This window comes from Pristiophorus japonicus, chromosome 18 (genome assembly GCF_044704955.1).
Source record: "Pristiophorus japonicus isolate sPriJap1 chromosome 18, sPriJap1.hap1, whole genome shotgun sequence".
NCBI lineage: Eukaryota > Metazoa > Chordata > Chondrichthyes > Pristiophoridae > Pristiophorus > Pristiophorus japonicus.
This window is the reverse complement of record NC_091994.1, coordinates 41218856-41239185: the sequence shown is the minus strand read 5'-3', so window position 1 is coordinate 41239185 and position 20330 is coordinate 41218856.

The window sequence follows — 20330 nt, the reverse complement described above, 5'->3', positions numbered from 1 at the left end:
AAAAAGATCCATGAAAATTCACACAGTGTCCCATCAAGCTACCCCAGGTCAGGTAAAACATTAATAGATGTAGAATAAAGCTCCCACTAATTTGCATCTAAAATGTGCCTCAGTCCCCAACCTCAGGAGAGCACCTCCACAACACTAGTGTGACATTTTTCCATTTCCCACAGAGACTGTCCTGCGCCTGCTCGGTGAGAGATTTTCAGATTAGGGCCAAACTAGGGAATGTTTTGCACTACAGACAACTCTCAATTATCCGGACACGGATCCAACGGGAAACCGTTGTGACGGGATTTAAAATTCTGTTGCTAACAAGTGAAAAAACAGCTCCAAATAATTTGGAAAAATCGCCTTCCAAACACTGTGCTCATTTGTATTTGCTCATTCTCTCTCTCACACACTGTCTCTCTCTCTCTCTCTCACACTCGCACATTCTTTCTCTCTCTCACTGTAAAAATCACCCTTCTCTGCCCTTGCTTTGCTGGTGTGTGTGTGCGCACTGCTGCAGCCGCTGTCTCTCGCGGCCGCCGCTGACGTTGGGAACGCGGGCAGTGCCGGCATCGGGTTCCAGGCACAGAACCTGTACATGCATGCTGGTAATGTCCATCTTTTGTTACTGTTTGTAGCTGATTGTATTGATTCATTAAAGTTTTAACTTATAAATATAAACTCGCCCTAACGATTGCATTTATTCATTAAAGTTTTAACTTTACAATGTAGACTCACCCCAACAGAAAAATCGTTTACCCGGAATAGCCCAATCCCCGAGGGACCCGGATAATCGAGAGTTGCCTGTATTATCTTAATGGAACAAAACAGGGCAAATTCAACACACATGGAAAGAAACATTCATCCTATCACAGTGGACAACTTTTGAACCCGGGTCACAGAACCAATAGACTATTGTCTAAACCAGTTCCCAAGAAACTTTTCATCTTGCGTTCCTCTTTTATCCACTTCTTCTGCCTCCAAAAATCTCAAAGAGAAAGGAACTCCTACAGGAATTCCCATATTTCTATTTTTGATTTCACCACCAACATCTTGCAAACAAAAATCCATCCGTCAAAAGTCCTGCAATTCAAGCTTGAAAAATGAACTTCCTCAAAGCTCAGAAGCTGCCTTTTCTTTTCTCGCACATTTCATATCAGTGAGCTGAGCACACAGAGCAATCACATACAGCATTGTTTAAATGACATTTCCACGTATTATAATATTAAAATGAAGCGATCACGGAGAATGTACAACCCAGAATATCGGCTGGAAGATAAAGTGATGGACAATTAATGTAGGGATCCAGCGAAATGGACCTCCACCTAATTTCCTGAGCCTTGCTTGCTAGCTCTGTACCAGTGCTAATGATCCCAATTGCCAGAAAATCTAGCCCCCGATATCCAGCAGGAATTTTGGAAAATATTTCCCATTTCTTCAGTTATACAAGATGCAAGATTTCTGTTCTGGAGACACAGTTTATATTTGAACAGCAATGACTGGAAAATAAATTAATTTCTTGTGCTGTTAATTTAGGAGGCAATTTCTTGCCTCTTTCTCTTTGCAGAGTGGTTGGCGCCTTATGTCAACAGTTCCTGCAATGGAATCGCTTATTAGAGTGCACAAAATTATGATGCGAATAAAATTGTGTGTGTTGTGACATCGCAAATGAAACCTAAAATATCCCAATTATAAGTTTGGCTTACACAGTTTCATCAGGGCCTCATGTCACTTGTACTTGGCTAGAGATTGTCGACAAAACCACAAACTCATTCTGGGCTGGCACTGCTCTTCTGTCTCGCGGATAATAGTAAACAGTGGCAGTTTGAAGCTGAACTTATGGGGGTTTCTATTGTCTGAGGTTCAGGTGGTACGTACATTGTTATCGTGCCATGCAGACCTGGAAGCCCCTAAGCTTGATCACCGATCTGTGCTAAATCAGCTGATCTCAAGCCAAGGTGGTATCTGGAGAAGTACAATTGACCTCAATATCTTTGGGCTAGAGAGAAAAAGAATCAGCCAGTGATCCCATGCCTGATGCCTTTCTGGTATGTCCTGCTGGAAGGTGCCTGTGCATGTTGGATGATCACAAATCCGTTGTGATGGTTGAATATCCAGCCGATACTCGCACCGGGAACTTCCTTGGGGTTTCTCCCCATCGGCCAGCAGAAGATGGGTGGAAACCTGGTTTACATGTGGATCCAGGGTTTCTGCCGAAGTTACACCGGCTGATCGCGAGGAACCCTGAGGAAATTCCTGGCGTTGCTACCTAAGCTTACATATGAAGAATAGCTGCTTAGTACAGAACATTACCTGCAGGAGAGGAGAACACTGAAGCTAAAGAAAATACAGCATCACTATACTTTAAGTAAAAAGAATGACAGGAGAATAAAAGCTAATACAATATTAACAGCGTGCAGTAGTAACCATCAATGTAACACGCAGACACAACATAATCTCAGATTGCTTTATTTCATTTGTCAATTGCTTTCCCTCCTTCCTCTTCTGACAGACTTGACTCTGTAGTGCAGTGCCATTCCACAGGCGATCTCTGTCCAAGTGGTCATTCTTCATGTGTGCGCTTTGACGGCGAGGCACTGGAAATAAAGAGGGCATTACAACCGGCAAGGATCACTGGAAAATGATCTGGAGCAGGGGCCTCTTCCACTGCCCTGGCTCAGGCCATCTCACTCAACATATAGGAAGGGAGGGAAGAAGGAAGAAGAAAAGAAAGACTTGCATTTATATAGCGCATTTTATGACCTCATGACATCCCAAAGCACTTCACGGCCAATGAAGTACTTTTGAAGTGTAGTCACTGTTGTAATGTAAAAAACGTGGCAGCCAATTTGCACACAGCAAGCTCCCACAGACAGCAATGTGATAATGACCAGATAATCTATTCTTTTTTGTGACGTTGATTGAGGGATAAATATTGGCCAGGACACCGGGGATAACTCCCCCTGCTCGGTTTTGAAATAGTGCCATGGGATTTTCTACATCCATCTGAGAGAGCAGGCAGGGCCTCGGTTTAACGTCTCATCCTCATAACAGGAATCAGGCTGTGGATCATCCTGGTTTGTACAGCTCAACTACTTGGAAAATTTTGCAGACAGGACATTGATGGCTTTGTGTTTAATACAGACTTTGTACCTTCACTGAAATAGTCACTGGCCTACATCCTTTTCAAAATGATACATGTGGTATTTAAGAGGCATTTCCGCAGTAGGATACTTCTGGCATGCAAGAAGTGTTGACCAGGATATTGCATGCCTGCTTTTCTAACCATTGATTTAAGTTCATGAAAAAAATCAGGTCCATGGTTTCCTGGCAGGAACTCCGTGCGATGCCCATTAGCTTCGGGAGCTAGTTTAAATCCAGCCCAAAGTGATGTGCTGAACCTTTTCCTGGCTGTTGGCTGGAAATATCTGGAGTAAAATGAACTTGAAGAATATGAGGAGTTCCAACCAGCAAGGCATGACCCAGGCTCAAAACTGTGCTTAGTTTGGCACTAAACTGGGAATCTCGGGCTACAGGATGGCGGATGTAGGGAAATGGGAAAATGCCATACTGACGCAGTATGGAACACTCTGCTGAGATAGAGGCAGAGCAGAGGGAGCTTTACTCTCATGGTAAATTCTCCTATTGTATGCTTCTGCCTCAGATGCCTCACCCACCAGGAGTGCATATCGGGAAACCGCACAAGTTTCCTCCCCCTGCCATCACCCCGCCCCCCCCACCCCACACATCCCCCCCGCCCTGCCCCCCCCCCACCCCACACCCCACACATCCCTCCTGCCCTGCCCCCCCCACCCCCCCACCCCACACCCCACACATCCTCCCCGCCCTGCCCCCCCTAACCCCACACATCCCTCCTGCCCTGCCCCCCCCCACCCCACACCCCACACATTCCCCCCGCCCTGCCCACCCCCCCACACTCCCGTGATTTTCTCTCCGTTAAAATGAACAGATGGAAGATCACGGGCTGCATGTGCGAATGCGATTTCCCGATATGTGCTCCTGCTGCTGCCGGAAGATTGTAATCAGAAAATGTATCCCGATGTCCAACCCTGTAAACGTAGCTGTTGTGTGGGTATTTGGTGGTGACACTGGGTTCCTGGAAAGGAATCTTCCCCAGCATTATCACTTACATTACCAAGCACAAAAAGGTCATATTTAAAGACTGTCCAAACACATGTACAAAGCTAAAGGAGACTTTGAACCCACAAACCAGAGTTATATTTGAATCCAGCTCCTAGTACTTGGAGAACAGCATCAGCCATTCTCCTCATAACGCTCATTTCATGGCAGTAGAACCTGTTTTGGGTAATATTTATGGAAGAGTTTGAAGGTTATTATATACACACTGTGGAACCAAAACTGATCACTTATCGCCACTGGGTCAACATAACATATGTTTCCTTTTTAACACATTTCTATGAAACACGAGAACCTGGGAACTGAGAAACTATCCAATGCTCAAATCCTCTGATACAAAAAGCACAGATGTGTAACCGATCTGCTAGTAAATCAATATAGATTCATATGACAGTACGTCAGTTATCAAATATCAGCTGCCATCTTTATGTCAAGCCTTCGAGCAATGGCTGTCGTCCGTAGTTGCTCACAAGAACCATCTCCAAATATCCTTTTCTAAAGCCGAGAGCAGCCCGTTCTACTCAAGTGTTAATTCGTCTGAGTGTAACTTTCTTTTGTCGAGAACTGGAAGAGACATGTGTGACACCTGGGGTCTCTGACCAAAGACTAAACCAGTCAACCAGTTGTGACAAAGTTGAGCGATAATTAGGCTGCAATCCAGAGCCAGGGTCATTGAGCAGGTTTAAGATGGCAAGTATCTGGAATAAATACCGAGGCGACAAAAAACGCAAAATGGCAACTTATCTGTTCTCTCCATAGATGCTACCTAACCTGCCGAGCGTTTCCAACATTCTCTCTTTCTGTTTCAAATTCATATTCCGTTCTATTGATATTGCAATGCTGTCTCCAGAAAAACAATAGACTCTGGCGTCAGCTCTGTAACAGAAAGAAAGCTGGTCCCTGCAGTTACATGGAGTCCCACCTTAAGAAATTGTTCCTCCATAGAAAGTCGGTGTCACTGCAGGAAACATCAACGGGAATTGTGGCAGGCCTAGACGCTGCATACTGCCATTTGTTTCTCAGGCTGAGTCTGTCTGTACAGACCAGTGATGCAATGCTCACATTGCTGATTCTGTGCAACACAGAGTGTAGCCTTTAAAAACCCTGTACAATATGTCCACTACCCGAGAACAAATGCATCGAGAAAGCGGCTATATTTCCATCACAGGACTGATCAGGAATGTAACTTAAAGCTGTATTTACTTTTCAAAAGAACAGAGCTCTTTAATAATGCACAGTGATCAAACCTTTCCCCTCAGGTGAAAATATTCACAATCAGAAACTTAAACATCATTAGTGCAAGATTACACAAGCACAATTGCCTTAAAGTCCCAATCACAATTTTAGGTCATGGCTTAAGCTGGGCTTAGTCCGTAGCATTCTTGCTTCTACAAGGCTGTGGATTTGAGCCCCACTCCTGGACTGCACGTCTGGTCTGGACTAATATTTCAATGCAGTACTGAGTGATGTTGTGTTGTCTCAGATGAAACGTTAAACTGATGCTCAGTCTGCCCGTAAAAGATCCAATGGCCCTTTTCGAAAAGCAGGGAGATGTGTGTGTTCTGGCCAACACTCTTCAATCGCCATCATGACCCAAAGAGTAATTGTTCATTCATTTAATTTCCTGTTTGTGGGACCTTGCTGTACGTAAATTAGCCGCTGCATTTGCCTACATAATGATAATGGACAACACCTGTAGCACGATGTCCCATTCTGAATGCTGTGAAACAAGGGAGACATTCAAGAGGGGAGTCAGCAGAGAGAAGGCACGAGACCCGTCACTACTCTCAAAGCTCTAAATTATAAGGAAAGATTGGAGATATGTGGTATTTCTAGCATTCAAACAAAGTGCCTGATAGCTGATCTTAGAAGCATATAAGATAATCAAAGGAATAGAAAAGGTAAATCCAGAATAGGAAGGAAATGGGGACACTGGTTCAAACCCATAAAAGGTAACTGTAACACTGACATCAGTAAGTTCTTCACACAAAGTGGGTGAAATTGGTTGTCCACCCATTTCTCGGCGGTATGCTGTTTCATACCGCCGGGTACCGCTGGGGTGGAGTGTGCACGATTTTCGTCACTTTTTTCTCGCGGTATGCTGAGCGGAGTGCAACGGGTGGTGTGCGGGCGGGGAGTCCTTTTCACTCTGGAATCTTCGGCTCCCGAGTCGGGCGCACGGCATGCTGCTACGAAGCTCCGCCCCCCGAGAGACACCGACGAGAATCCACAGAGACTGCCAGTCTGAGAGCGCTGTGCAGGTATTTGGGGGTGCGGGGGGATGGGGGGAAATCACTGCTGTGGGGAGAAGCTACCTGTGAAGGGGGATCTCTGCTTGGGGGTGCGGGGAGAGATCGCTGCATGTGGGGGGAAGGGGAGATCGCTGCGTGGGGGGGGGAACAGATCGCTGCGTGGGAGGGAAGAGATCGCTGTGACGGGGGGGGGAATAAGAGACTGGGGGGTGGGAGAGACGGGGTTTGGGGGGGGTGAGAGATTTTTTTTAATTTCTACAGGTAAAGATGCATACCGCTGACTGAAGATCGACTTAAAACCACCTTTTCCAGGGCAGTCTGCAGGGTCGGCAGTATGTCAGCAGCAAGTGATCAAGGAGTTGGGGTAGCATTGCTGGTTAAAGAGGAGATTAATGCAATAGTTAGGAAGGACATTAGCTTGGATAATGTGGAATATATATGGGTAGAGCTGCAGAACACCAAAGGGCAAAAAACGTTAGTGGGAGTTGTGTACAGACCTCCAAACAGTAGTAGTGATGTTGGGGAGGGCATCAAACAGGAAATTAGGGGTGCATGCAATAAGGGTGCAGCAGTTATAATGGGTGACTTTAATATGCACATAGATTGGGCTAACCAAACTGGAAGCAATACGGTGGAGGAGGATTTCCTGGAGTGCATAAGGGATGGTTTTCTCGACTAATATGTCGAGGAACCAACTAGGGGGGAGGCCATCTTAGACTGGGTGTTGTGTAATGAGAGAGGATTAATTAGCAATCTCGTTGTGCGAGGCCCCTTGGGGAAGAGTGACCATAATATGGTGGAATTCTGCATTAGGATGGAGAATGAAACAGTTAATTCAGAGACCATGGTCCAGAACTTAAAGAAGGGTAACTTTGAAGGTATGAGGCGTGAATTGGCTAGGATTGATTGGCGAATGATACTTAAGGAGTTGACTGTGGATGGGCAATGGCAGACATTTAGAGACCGCATGGATGAACTACAACAATTGTACATTCCTGTTTGGCGTAAAAATAAAAAAGGGAAGGTGGCTCAACCGTGGCTATCAAGGGAAATCAGGGATAGTATTAAAGCCAAGGAAGTGGCATACAAATTGGCCAGAAATAGCAGCGAACCCGGAGACTGGGAGAAATTTAGAACTCAGCAGAGGAGGATAAAGGGTTTGATTAGGGCAGGGAAAATGGAGTACGAGAAGAAGCTTGCAGGGAACATTAAGACGGATTGCAAAAGTTTCTATAGATATGTAAAGAGAAAAAGGTTAGTAAAGACAAACGTAGGTCCCCTGCAGTCACAATCAGGGGAAGTCATAACGGGGAACAAAGAAATGGCGGACCAATTGAACAAGTACTTTGGTTCGGTATTCACTAAGGAGGACACTAACAACCTTCCGGATATAAAAGGGGTCAGAGAGTCTAGTAAGGAGGAGGAACTGAGGGAAATCCTTATTGGTCGGGAAATTCTGTTGGGGAAGTTGATGGGATTGAAGGCCGATAAATCCCCAGGGCCTGATGGACTGCATCCCAGAGTACTTAAGGAGGTGGTCTTGGAAATAGCGGATGCATTGACAGTCATTTTCCAACATTCCATTGACTCTGGATCAGTTCCTATCGAGTGGAGGGTAGCCAATGTAACCCCAATTTTTAAAAAACGATGGGAGAGAGAAAACAGGGAATTATAGACTGGTTAGCCTGACATCGGTCGTGGGTAAGATGATGGAATCAATTATTAAGGATGTCATAGCAGCGCATTTGGAAAGAGGTGACATGATAGGTCCAAGTCAGCATGGATTTGTGAAAGGGAAATCATGCTTGACAAATCTTCTGGAATTTTTTGAGGATGTTTCCAGTAGAGTGGACAAGGGAGAACCAGTTGATGTGGTATATTTGGACTTTCAGAAGGCTTTCGACAAGGTCCCACACAAGAGATTAATGTGCAAAGTTAAAGCCCATGGGATTGGAGATAGTGTGCTGACGTGGATTGAGAACTGGTTGGCAGACAGGAAGCAAAGAGTAGGAGTAAATGGGTACTTTTCAGAATGGCAGGCGGTGACTAGTGGGGTACCGCAAGGTTCTGTGCTGGGGCCCCAGCTGTTTACACTGTACATTAATGATTTAGACGAGGGGATTAAATGTAGTATCTTCAAATTTGCGGATGACACTAAGTTAGGTGGCAGTGTGAGCTGCGAGGAGGATGCTATGAGGCTGCAGAGCAACTTGGATAGGTTAGGTGAGTGGGCAAATGCATGGCAGATGAAGTATAATGTGGATAAATGTGAGGTTATCCACTTTGGTGGTAAAAACAGAGAGACAGACTATTATCTGAATGGTGACAGATTAGGAAAAGGGGAGGTGCAATGAGACCTGGGTGTCATGGTACATCAGTCATTGAAGGTTGGCATGCAGGTACAGCAGGCGGTTAAGAAAGCAAATGGCATGTTGGCCTTCATAGCGAGGGGATTTGAGTACAGGGGCAGGGAGGTGTTGCTACAGTTGTACAGGGCCTTGGTGAGGCCACACCTGGAGTATTGTGTACAGTTTTGGTCTCCTAACCTGAGGAAGGACATTCTTGCTATTGAGGGAGTGCAGCGAAGGTTCACCAGACTGATTCCCGGGATGGCGGGACTGACCTATCAAGAAAGACTGGATCAACTGGGCTTGTAGTCACTGGAGTTCAGAAGAATGAGAGGGGACCTCATAGAAACGTTTAAAATTCTGATGGGTTTAGACAGGTTAGATGCAGGAAGAATGTTCCCAATGTTGGGGAAGTCCAGAACCAGGGGTCACAGTCTAAGGATAAGGGGTAAGCCATTTAGGACCGAGATGAGGAGAAACTTCTTCACCCAGAGAGTGGTGAACCTGTGGAATTCTCTACCACAGAAAGTTGTTGAGGCCAATTCACTAAATATATTCAAAAAGGAGTTAGATGTAGTCCTTACTACTAGGGGGATCAAGGGGTATGGCGAGAAAGCAGGAATGGGGTACTGAAGTTGCATGTTCAGCCATGAACTCATTGAATGGCGGTGCAGGCTAGAAGGGCTGAATAGCCTACTCCTGCACCTATTTTCTATGTTTCTATGTTTCTAATTTGGCAATTTTGGGCGTTATGTCGACGGTGTGCATGGGCGGACGGTATGCATACCGCCCGGTGGTATGTCGCTGATGAATTTTCCGCCAGGCAGTATGTAGGTATTTTTCAAACATTTTGGCGATTCTAGGCGGTATATCAACGATCAGCGGGCAGTATGTTCACCAATTTCGGGCCCTTTAATAGAGATCAACACATGGAAAGGACTCCCAGATAAAGCAGTAGAGATGGAACTCCTAGAACCATTCAAACATCAATTAGATGTTGTAATAGGAATGTAAAAAGAAAGCCTTTCACGACGATCGGACATCTCAAAGCGCTTTACAGCCAATAAAGTACTTTTGGAGTGTAGTCACTGTTGTAATGTGGAAAACACAGTAGCCAATTTGTGCACAGCAAACTCCCACAGACAGCAACGTGTTTTTGTTATGCTGATTGAGGGACAAATATTGACCAGGAAATGTTGCAGGGTTATTCTCGATGGATGAATGTATATGGGCCGAATAGTCGTTCTTGCCTGCATTTTCTTGTGATCGTGTGACCCTGTGACTGCTTATTCATTTTTTTTGTCATTTTTTTTGGTTGTGAAGTACTTTGAGACAACCTGAGGTTGTGTTAAAAGGCTATATAAAAGGAAGTTCTTTCTCTCTATGACTTCCAGTGGAAGTAATTGTACAATATAAGCACATTAGTTAAATAGACTTGAACCTCATTCATGATAAATATGAAAGTTCAGACAAATTGTACATTTTATAAAGTATAGCTTGTAATATAAAGGCAGCTTTATATCAGACCGGTTAGCCTGACCATCAGTAGTGGGGAAAATGTTGGAATCAATTATTAAAGTTGAAACAGCAGCACATTTGGAAAGCAGTGACAGGATTGGTCCAAGTCAGCATGGATTTATGAATGGGAAATCCTGCTTGACAAATCTTCTAGAATTTTTTTTGAGGATGTAACTGGTAGAGTGGACAAGGGAGAACCGGTGGATGTGGTGTATTTGGACTTTCAAAAGGCTTTTGACAAGGTCCCACACAAGAGATTGGTGTGCAAAATTAAAGCACATGGTATTGGGGGTAATGTACTGACGTGGATAGAGAACTGGTTGGCAGACAGGAAGCAGAGAGTCGGGATAAACAGGTCCTTTTCAGAATGGCAGGCAGTGACTGGTGGGGTGCCGCAGGGCTCAGTGCTGGGACCCCAGCTATTTACAATATACATTAATGATTTGGATGAGGGAATTGAGTGTAATATCTCCAAGTTTGCAGCTGACACAAAGCTGGGTGGCAGTGTGAGCTGTGAGGAGGACGCTAAAAGGCTGCAGGGTGACTTGGACAGGTTGGTGAGTGGGCAAATGCATGACAGATGCAGTATAATGTGGATAAATGTGAGGTTATCCACTTTGGTGGCAAAAACACGAAGGCAGAATATTATCTGAATGGCTGCAGATTAGGAAAAGGGGAGGTGCAACGAGACCTGGGTGTCATGGTACATCAGTCATTGAAAGTTGGCATGCAGGTACAGCAGGCGGTGAAGGCGGCAAATGGTATGTTGGCCTTCATAGCTAGAGGATTTGAGTATAGGAGCAGGGAGATCTTACTGCAGTTGTACAGAGCATTGGTGAGGCCTCACCTGGAATATTGTGTTCACTTTTGGTCTCCTAATCTGAGGAAGGACGTTCTTGCTATTGAGGGAGTGCAGCAAAGGTTCACCAGACTGATTCCCGGGATGGCAGGACTGACATATGAGGAGAGACTGGATCGACTGAGCCTGTATTCACTGGAGTTTAGAAGGATGAGAGAGGATCTCATAGAAACATATAAAATTCTGACAGGACTGGACAGGTTAGATGCAGGAAGAATGTTCCCAATGTTGGGGAAGTCCAGAACCAGGAGATATAGTCTAAGGTTAAGGGGTAAACCATTTAGGACTGAGATGAAGAGAAACTTCTTCACTCAGAGAATTGTTAGCCTGTGGAATTCCCTACCGCAGAGAGTTGTTGATGCCAGTTCATTGGATATATTCAAGAGGGAGTTAGATATGCCCCTTACGGCTAAAGAGATCAAGGGGTATGGAGAGAAAGCAGGAAAGGGATACTGAGGTGAATGATCAGCCATGATCTTATTGAATGGTGATACAAGCTCGAAGGGCCGAATGGCCTACTTCTGCACCTATTTTCTATGTTTCTATATTTCCTGATCAGTTCTATTATGGAAATACAGTAGCATTCTAAATATATCTATTCTTGGATCAATGGGTATTTTGTACAGGGTTTTGAAAGGTCTATGCTCTATGCTGCACAGGACCACAGAAAGGGGGTGAATCTGCTGTATTCTTTCAATAAAGGTCAGAACAATGTTCTCTTGCTCGAGTCACTGCTAACTCTCTGACCCATCACCTCTGTGCTCGCTGACCTATATTGGCTCCCGGTTAAGCAATGCCTCAATTTCAAAATTCTTATCCTTATTTTCAAATCCCTCCATGGCGGTGCCCCTCCCTGTCTCTGAAATCTCCTCCAGCCCCACAACCCCCCGCACCGAGATGTCTGCGCTCCTCTAATGCTGCCTTCTTGAGCTTCCCCGATTATAATCACTCAACCTTTGGTTGCCATGCCTTCTGTTGCCTAGGCCCTAAGCTCTGAAACTCCCTGCCTAAACATCTCAGCCTCTCTCCCTCTCCTTCCTCTTTCAAGACACTCCTTAAAACTTACCTCTCTGACCAAGCTTTTGGTCACCTGCCCTAACTTCTCCTTATGTGGCTAGGTGTCAAATTTTTTGTCTCGTAAAACTCCTGTGAAGCCTTGGGACGTTTTACCACATTAAAGGTCCTAAATAATACAAGTTGTTATTGTTGTTGTGGTTGCTGTGGGATAGGAAATCTTAATTTTAGCAATCATCACAAATGCAAAAAAAATCCTTCTCAAAAATGCAGAGCTCTTTAATAATGCACAACGGTCAAATTTAATTTGCGACCCTTTCTGTTTGTCCCGAGTTATGCAAATGGGGCAATGGCTTCTTAACCATATGTCAAAAACTTGACACATAGGAATGAGTCATAGCGAGGGTAATAGATGGCTGGATGTAAATTACAAGACTGAAACTTGATCAGGAAGGTTGAAAAGCTTCATAGACCATGGGAGTAAAGCTTGAGCAGTTTGAACCTCAGTTGAGGCTGAGGTGCATTTGTTCCCTTACCCTTACTGCTTGCTGTTTGCCAATAAATTCACTTTATTGTGTATCGTTATATTTTTATCCCAATTTTCTCCCCTTCTCTTCTGAAGGTGCTAACTCTTGCTGGGGTACAATTCTACATGTGATAGCAACCTTTATACCTCACGCAAATGGCTGCCCTTAAAGGGGAGGTGGCGCTGCCGGCAACTCCCATTTTATTTTTTATTGTCAGCTGACTGCCAGATCGGGCCAACAATTATGCTTGCGGGTTTGGCCGGGCCGCCAACAGGCAGCCTGGCACTCCCTCTTGAGTGCCCGGCCGCTGACCCGGCTGAAACCCTCCCCGGTGGCTCAGTGGACCTAAGTTAAAAACATGCAGAGTTCGCAGCGGCTCTCCCCTTTAACAGAAGGGGAGGGAAGTTGTGACGCGCCAGCGCAATGACGTTATCAGCACGGCACTGATGACTTGGTGCATTGGCTACTCCGACCCGCCCCCACTTCAGCCCCGCTAGTGACGGCTACTCTGACCTGACCAAACTTCCGTCCTGATGATAAGACCACTTCCGCCCCACTCCAAAAAAACCCAAGAAACCTGAATTTCTCTGGATTGTCTACCCCATGCATTGGGGCGGACGGAACCCTTCGAAATCAGTAGGTGCGTCCCGTTTTGGGCAGAGGGCACTTTCGGCTCCTAAATGTCCACAAGCTATTCGGTCATGGGAAGCATTTTATACAAGCCAGACCCCATCCTCACCATCCTTGTTTTCAAATCACTCCATGGCCTCCCCCCTCCCTATCTCTGTAATCTCCACAACAGCCACCCCCCGCACCCCCACCGCCTCAGATATCTGTGTTCCTCTAATTCTGACCTCTTGAGCATTCCCGATTTTATTCGCTCCACCATTGGTGGTCGTACCTTCTGTTGCCTAGACCCTAACCTCTGGAATTCTCTCCCTAAACCTCTCTTACCTCCTTTAAGATACTCCTTAAAATATTGGCTGGAAAGCGCTTTGGGGTGTCCGGTGGTCGTGGCATATATAAAGTCTTTCTTTCTTTACCTCTTTGACCAAGCTTATGATCATCAGCCTTAATATCTCATGTGGCTCGGTGTCAAATTTTGTTTTAGAACTCTCCTGTGAAGCGCCTTGGGATGTTTTACTACTTTAAAGGCGCTATATAAATACAAGTTGTTGTTGTTGACTTCTACGCAGCGCCATTTTCCGGCAGGGCTCACTGAACAGCGAATGGAAGTGTCTATTGTGTTGTCTGAACAGCCTGCCATATATAGGCCCTGAAGTGATACCATTGGATACTAATCTATGAATCTTGAATACCTCTGCCATTTCAGAGAAGCCGTCAACCCAAACAGTAAAATAGGGTAGTGTGATTTCAGATGAGCGTGCCAAGCAATGCCAAGATCCCACGGTCGTAATTTCCGAGCTTCACTGGCTAGGATCACACGTTAAAATGGTCAGGAATTATGTGATGGAGAGCTGCCAGCTTCTGTGGAACCGCAGCTCAGCATGGGCAAGTTCAAGGGAAAGGCGGCTGGAAATGGGACAAATAAATAAGTTGGAGTGCAATTTACACGAGCAAGATCAAAGAGAACAGAACCTTTAGGGCCGACAGATATCCGTGTTTGAAATGACTTCACCATTGCATATGCCTTTTGTAAATCTGTGTGTGTGGGAGGGGGAAGCTTTACAATAAATGCTTTCAATTAGTGCCTGGGAGAAATATTTCATTTTCTATCTAGAAAGTGCCAACTATTCTGTCCTAAAGGTAACAGAAGAAAAAAAAACATGAAAAAACGACTCTGAGGTAATCACTGAAAATAATCAACAAATTGTAACTAGGTAATTGCTTCCATTTGTGAACAGTTTGCACCTTGTACAGTGGGAAATAGAAAGTAATTGTGAAGGCTAGTGCATAGAATTAGACACAAAGGTTTTGTAAAATCATGGAGAACAAAAAGAACTAATGGAAAATCACATTATATTGTCAAAAGCTCGTGTACAGATTATTAAGGAAACCAAGCTCTCGGTGTGATTTTCTTTTTGATTCGATGATTAGAACAGAATATGTTAAAGTCTACCGGGAACATTGGTGCAGATATTGGGAGGACAAAGGCAGCAGCATTCTAACCAGGCAGTCTCGACCTTCAGAGGATCACTGTCCTTGAAAGAGTGAGCAAGCTCTGCGGATGGTGAGCTTAGCATTCCCTGAAAACATTTAAGTAGGATGTACTATTACAAAAGAAACCAAATTAGTGTTTTGCTGCACATTTGTCCAACACACTTGGTACCTGAACAGCCGTGGACCATTTGGGGTTAAACCAAAAAATGGTTCATCGTCTAATTCTAGCACGATCATCTCTGAATTAACACATAATCAATTTGTTGGTGTAATAATTGTCGTGCTGCCTCTTACCACTCGCCTCGCCTCCCCAACCAAGTTACCCATTTGCTTCCATATTGTCTTCTTGTTAACTGCAGTACCCCTGTTCTTATTCCTGTTTTGGGCTAAGTTAACTGACGTCAGCCAAGGCAATACTGTAGTTGGATATCTGTATTGCTTTGCTAGGGAGGCAAAACAAAAGAGTTTCCACTCCTGATCACTATCCGGTAAACACTGGTGGGAAGGGTGCATGTGTGGATCCCGGGTGTGGACAGGATTGGGCTCGGCTGTGATGCCCTCATTGGATGAACCACCTGCTGACACTTGCTACCTAGGTTTACGCTTAAAGAATGGACATTTGAGCAAGGTACTGGGGAGGGGATACCCAACAGCCCTGGAACTGGACCCTAGGGAGAGTCAGCCTCTTTGCTACGGCACGCTTCCCTCTCCCTGTCTTCTCATAGCGAAGGAAACCGATGGTAAATAAACCTAAAGCTTCCACTTTCGCAGTGCCCTGACACATCAGTGCCTGAACCACCAACGCGCCAACATCATTCCTAAACGGAATTTTTGGAATAAATTGACATTTTCCCCAGTTATATTGCTCATTACAATATTTAAATATTAATGCAGCACTCAACGGTTACAGTCTCAATTTGTGACAACGCTTTTCTACACAGACTAAACTACTGTCCTTTTATCATTTCATTAATAATCAATTTCAGCTCAGGTCACAAGTCGACCCCGCCAATGTCTCTGATTTATCATGCTGCTTGTCCGACAACCAGTCCTGGATGAGCAGAAATTTCCTCCAACTAAATATTGGGAATAGTGAAGCCCATGGGCTGAATTTTCGGCTTTGATGTTTTTGGGGCGGTAATGTCGGCAGGGCGGTAAGGTTTGCGCCTGGGAACAGATTGCGCCTCAGTAAGTAACATTGGGCAGCTGGGCCGTGAGTCAGGGGGCGCAGCGTTAAGGGAGGCATTGTACATCTCTCTTAGGGCGCTAGCATGGGAAATTCCTGAGCTAAAGAGCCGGGCCGGGAGCACTGCGAGACACTGGGGAGGAAAAAACATTCCCAAAACATTGCCCACGTCACCACAACACAAATCGCAAAAAAAATGTAAAGAAGAAACAATCACACTTACCTTAGGTATCCATTACTTACCACTGCGCTGTCAGTATCGTTGCATCGCCTGATTTCACAGGGGCTACGGGGTGGACAGGTCGGGCAAGAGTCAAAACTCGCGTCGGTGTCATAACCAGGGGCATTGCACACTGGCGTAGCTCTTCCGGATGGTGCTGCTCCGCGCTGCCCCAAAACTGGGCCCCAGGATCGCTGTGGGTCGCTGGAGTAGCCCGCCTGGCCAGAACACCTCACCGTCGCCATTGCCGCCACTCCGGAGCGAAAAACGGAGTGGAGAGTAGCAGAAACTCTGCCCCATTGTCTTCAAGCATGATAAATTCCGTTCCCTAGCCACCGATTCCATCCCTCTCCCTGGTCATTGTCTAAATCAGGCCATTTGCAACCTCGACATCCTCTTTGATCTCGAGCTGAGCTTCTGACCACATGTCCACTCCATCACCACGACCGCCTGCTTTCACCTCCGTAACTCTGCCTATCTCCTCCCCTGTCTCAGCTCATCTGTAGCTAAAACCCTCATTCACGTCTTTGTTACATCTAGACTTGACTATTGCAACACGCTCTTGGCTGGTCTCCCACATTATACCCTCCGTAAACTTGAACTCATCCAAAATGCTGCCGCCAATATCTTAACTCTCACCAAGTCCTGTTCACCCATGACTCCTGTGCTCGCCGACCTACATTGGCTCCCGATTCAAAAATGCCTTGATTTTAAAATTCTTATCCTTTGGTTTCAAATCCATCCATGGCCTACAACCCTCTGAGATCCACACTTATACATTGGATAGTGATCAGGGGCAGGGAATCTGACTCCACTCCCCAGGGTCTCAGAGTGATTGTAGAATCTCAGCTGCTGCTGTGACCGAGATCAGCCATCTCAGCACGACTGGAGATTAACCTGGGACTTCCTGGCTTTATGGCTCAGTTCTATACAGTACATATACTAAGTGTATGTTTTGAATGTTAGCCACACGTATACCTGATGGATTTAACAGGCAGATATATAAATTAATAAATGTAACTCACACAGACTAGGACTCAAACTTGGTACCTTCTGATCTGTAGCCTCACAGTGGTGTATTTATACAAATTTTTAGTCTAATGGGCCATAAACTCCCTCCTTTTACACCTTTTCCCTGTGGGGTCCATTGATCTCCCATTGGAGTTATGGTGGGTGACTGGTAGAAACCTTGGAATTTCATGGCCATAACCTTCACTCTTAATGTGCTTCATTCCACAGAAAATTGCGGTATTCTTTCCACAGACAAATATTGCTGAGACTAGCCTAGCTGAAAGATCAAATTCATATGATATAACAGCCAAGGATTTTCAGAGGAAGTTTAATAAAAGATGCTGCTCTCTTTTCAATGGTAGAGAAGAGTCAGAATTCAAAAGTGTTGAGACAGCATCAAAAGGCTCAGTTGGTAACCTAACTGTATGTAAGATACCCTCGATTTGTATACATATATACATATATGCCTAGGGCTAGGAGTTGGTTTAATCTCATATGATTAAGGATTTTGCTATACTTAGATTGTGGATTTTTTTATGGGCTGCACCTGAAATTTCCAACAACCATCCCCAGTGCAGGACTCCCGTGTTATACACGGAGTTGTGCTCAGTCAGTGCCAGTGGTTATGCAATTCAAGGCATCCTCGACTCCAAGGGACTGCCTAAGAAGGAGGTTATACAATTGAGCAGACCCTGCCATTTATGATGGGGTCAATGCTGGAGTGGATAGGCAGGCACCATACTGTCAATGCACCATCAGTGAAAATGTTCCTGTGGAATTTTGAGGGTATTATCAGCCCTTGTGATTCTCGAAGGGCTCTTGAGGTAGTGCTGAAGTAGAGCTAAATGAGACCAGAATGAATTCTTTGGCTCCACATGGGCACTACTGTAGCTGGAACTAATTAAATGGTTAAAGTTGTTAATTTGCAGGATGCTTAAGGGTTTAAAGTGTCAGGGTACATTTTAGTTGACTGTGGTGTTTAGCTTCTGCTGAGGTGCAGGATAAGTGTTTCGTACCTGTTGACTCCTTCTTGTCACCACATTGTGAAAATAGATAGGAAGTGGGACAATAGACCAGGACGGTAAATAAGTTGACATCTGACAATTTGTAGGACCTCTTTCATTTCTGGGGATCTTGTTTACAACATGCCAGAATGAATCAGCAAGGACAGTGTGGTGATAGGTGACCTATAAAGAGCTTGAGCTTTCCTTAACAATTTGTAGGGACAGTCAGGACCATCGAAGGTTACGTTTGTACCCAGGAAAAACTGGGTAATTGCATTTCTTTCTCTGTGCATCTACTTCTTGAAGACATTGCACGTGTCGGGACTGGGACAAATACAATAAAAGGATCACGTTTCAACCATCTTTGGTTTGTCAGATTCAAATTGTCTTGCAGTTAATAGAGGTGTTCGGAAGCTCCCTGGTCTGTGCTGTGTTGGCTGATCTCACTTCAGGTGGCAGTCAGGGTAGAAGATTGGCCTCAGTGTCCCATTCCTGATTACTATCCAGTGATTCGATCAAGTGGACCGCTTTGTACGGGATGGTGTAGAGCTTCTTGAGTGTTGTTGCAGCTGCAAGGGTTATCTGAAATCAATTTATCCATAAAGTGTTCTGATCTGTTTAATCGCTTTGTCACTACACCATTACTCCAATGCGCTGCTTTTGAGAAATTATGATCCCTTCAATACAGTCTATATTCTAGAACCTCACAGCATCTTTCCTTCTCTGCCTCCTGCCATGACTCTCTTCCCTTTTTGTGTGCCTCTGCCAGATCCTCCATTTGAAGACCTGCTTTCAAAATGCCACAAAAGCTCACATTGCAGCCACCTGCCGATCAGCAGCCTTGCCAAAGGTGCATTATTTGCCTGCTGCTTTCCAGCCCGCCGGCTATTTAAAGGCTGCACCTGCAATTTCCAACAACCATCCCCAGTGCAGTACTCCCGCGTTACACAGGCAGCGTTATGCTGAGTCAGTGCCAGTGGATAGGCAACTGAGCAGACCCTGTCATTTATGATGGGGTCGGTGCTGGAGTGGATAAGCAGGCGAAAGTTACATACTTTTAATGCACCGTCGGGAAAAAAAATGGCCCAGTGGAATTTTGGCGGCATCATTACCAGCCCTTGTGATTCTCGAAGGGCTCTTGAGCTCGTGCTGAAGTAGAGCTAAATGAGACCAGAAGGAATTCTTTGGCTGCACTTGGGCACGACATTGACCCTGCCACTTGCATGTTGTACTGTGACTGCCTTGGGAGAACAGCAGGTGCAGGCAATGCTGAAAACAATAAAAAGAAATGACTGCTGCTCTCCATTTGCCAGCCCCAAAGAGTGACAGAAAACAGAAAGGAACGGTGACAGGGTTGAATCCAATGTGTTGCTTTCCCTCGGAGAAACATTCGAGGTGAAGCACTCTGCAAGAAAATCACTGCAAAATGATTCAGCCTCTTTTTTTTTGCAGTGCCTGCCGCTGCAGTTTACTGGAGATTTTGATTACATGCCTCATTTAGAAGGAGCTGCAAACACTTGTATCCGATGGGAGAGACAAGAAAATGATGAAGTACACATGGGAGTGAAAGTTCTGTGTAAAGCAAGAAAGGACATTGATAAAAAGGGTCTGTTTCGGGCTCCTCTAATGATTTGATTGGTAAATACTCTGCCCAACCAGCTGTGTCCCAGTGAGTAGGACTCTCGCCTCGCTGTTGGCAGGTTGTGGGTTCAAGTCCCATTCCAGAGATTTGAGCACAAAATTCTAGGCTGACATTCCATCGCAGTGCTGACAGAGGTGTCGTCTTTCGGATGAGACGTTAAACTGAGGCCCCGTTTGCTGTTTTAGGTGGACGTAAAAGATCCTATGGCACTATTTCAAAGAAGAGCATGGGAGTTATCCGTTGTGTCCGAGCCAATATTTATCCCTCCATCTGCATCACTAAAACAGATTATCACGTTGCTGTTTGTGGGAACTTTCTGTGCGCAAATTGGTTGCTCCGTTTCCTGCATTACAACAGTGACACTTCTTTGGCTGTAAAGCGTTTTGGGATATCCGGTGGTCGTGAAAGGTGCTATATAAAGGCAAGCCTTTGTTTCTTTCTTTTCTGGTGTGGGCCTCGGTTATACAGGATGGCCAAAA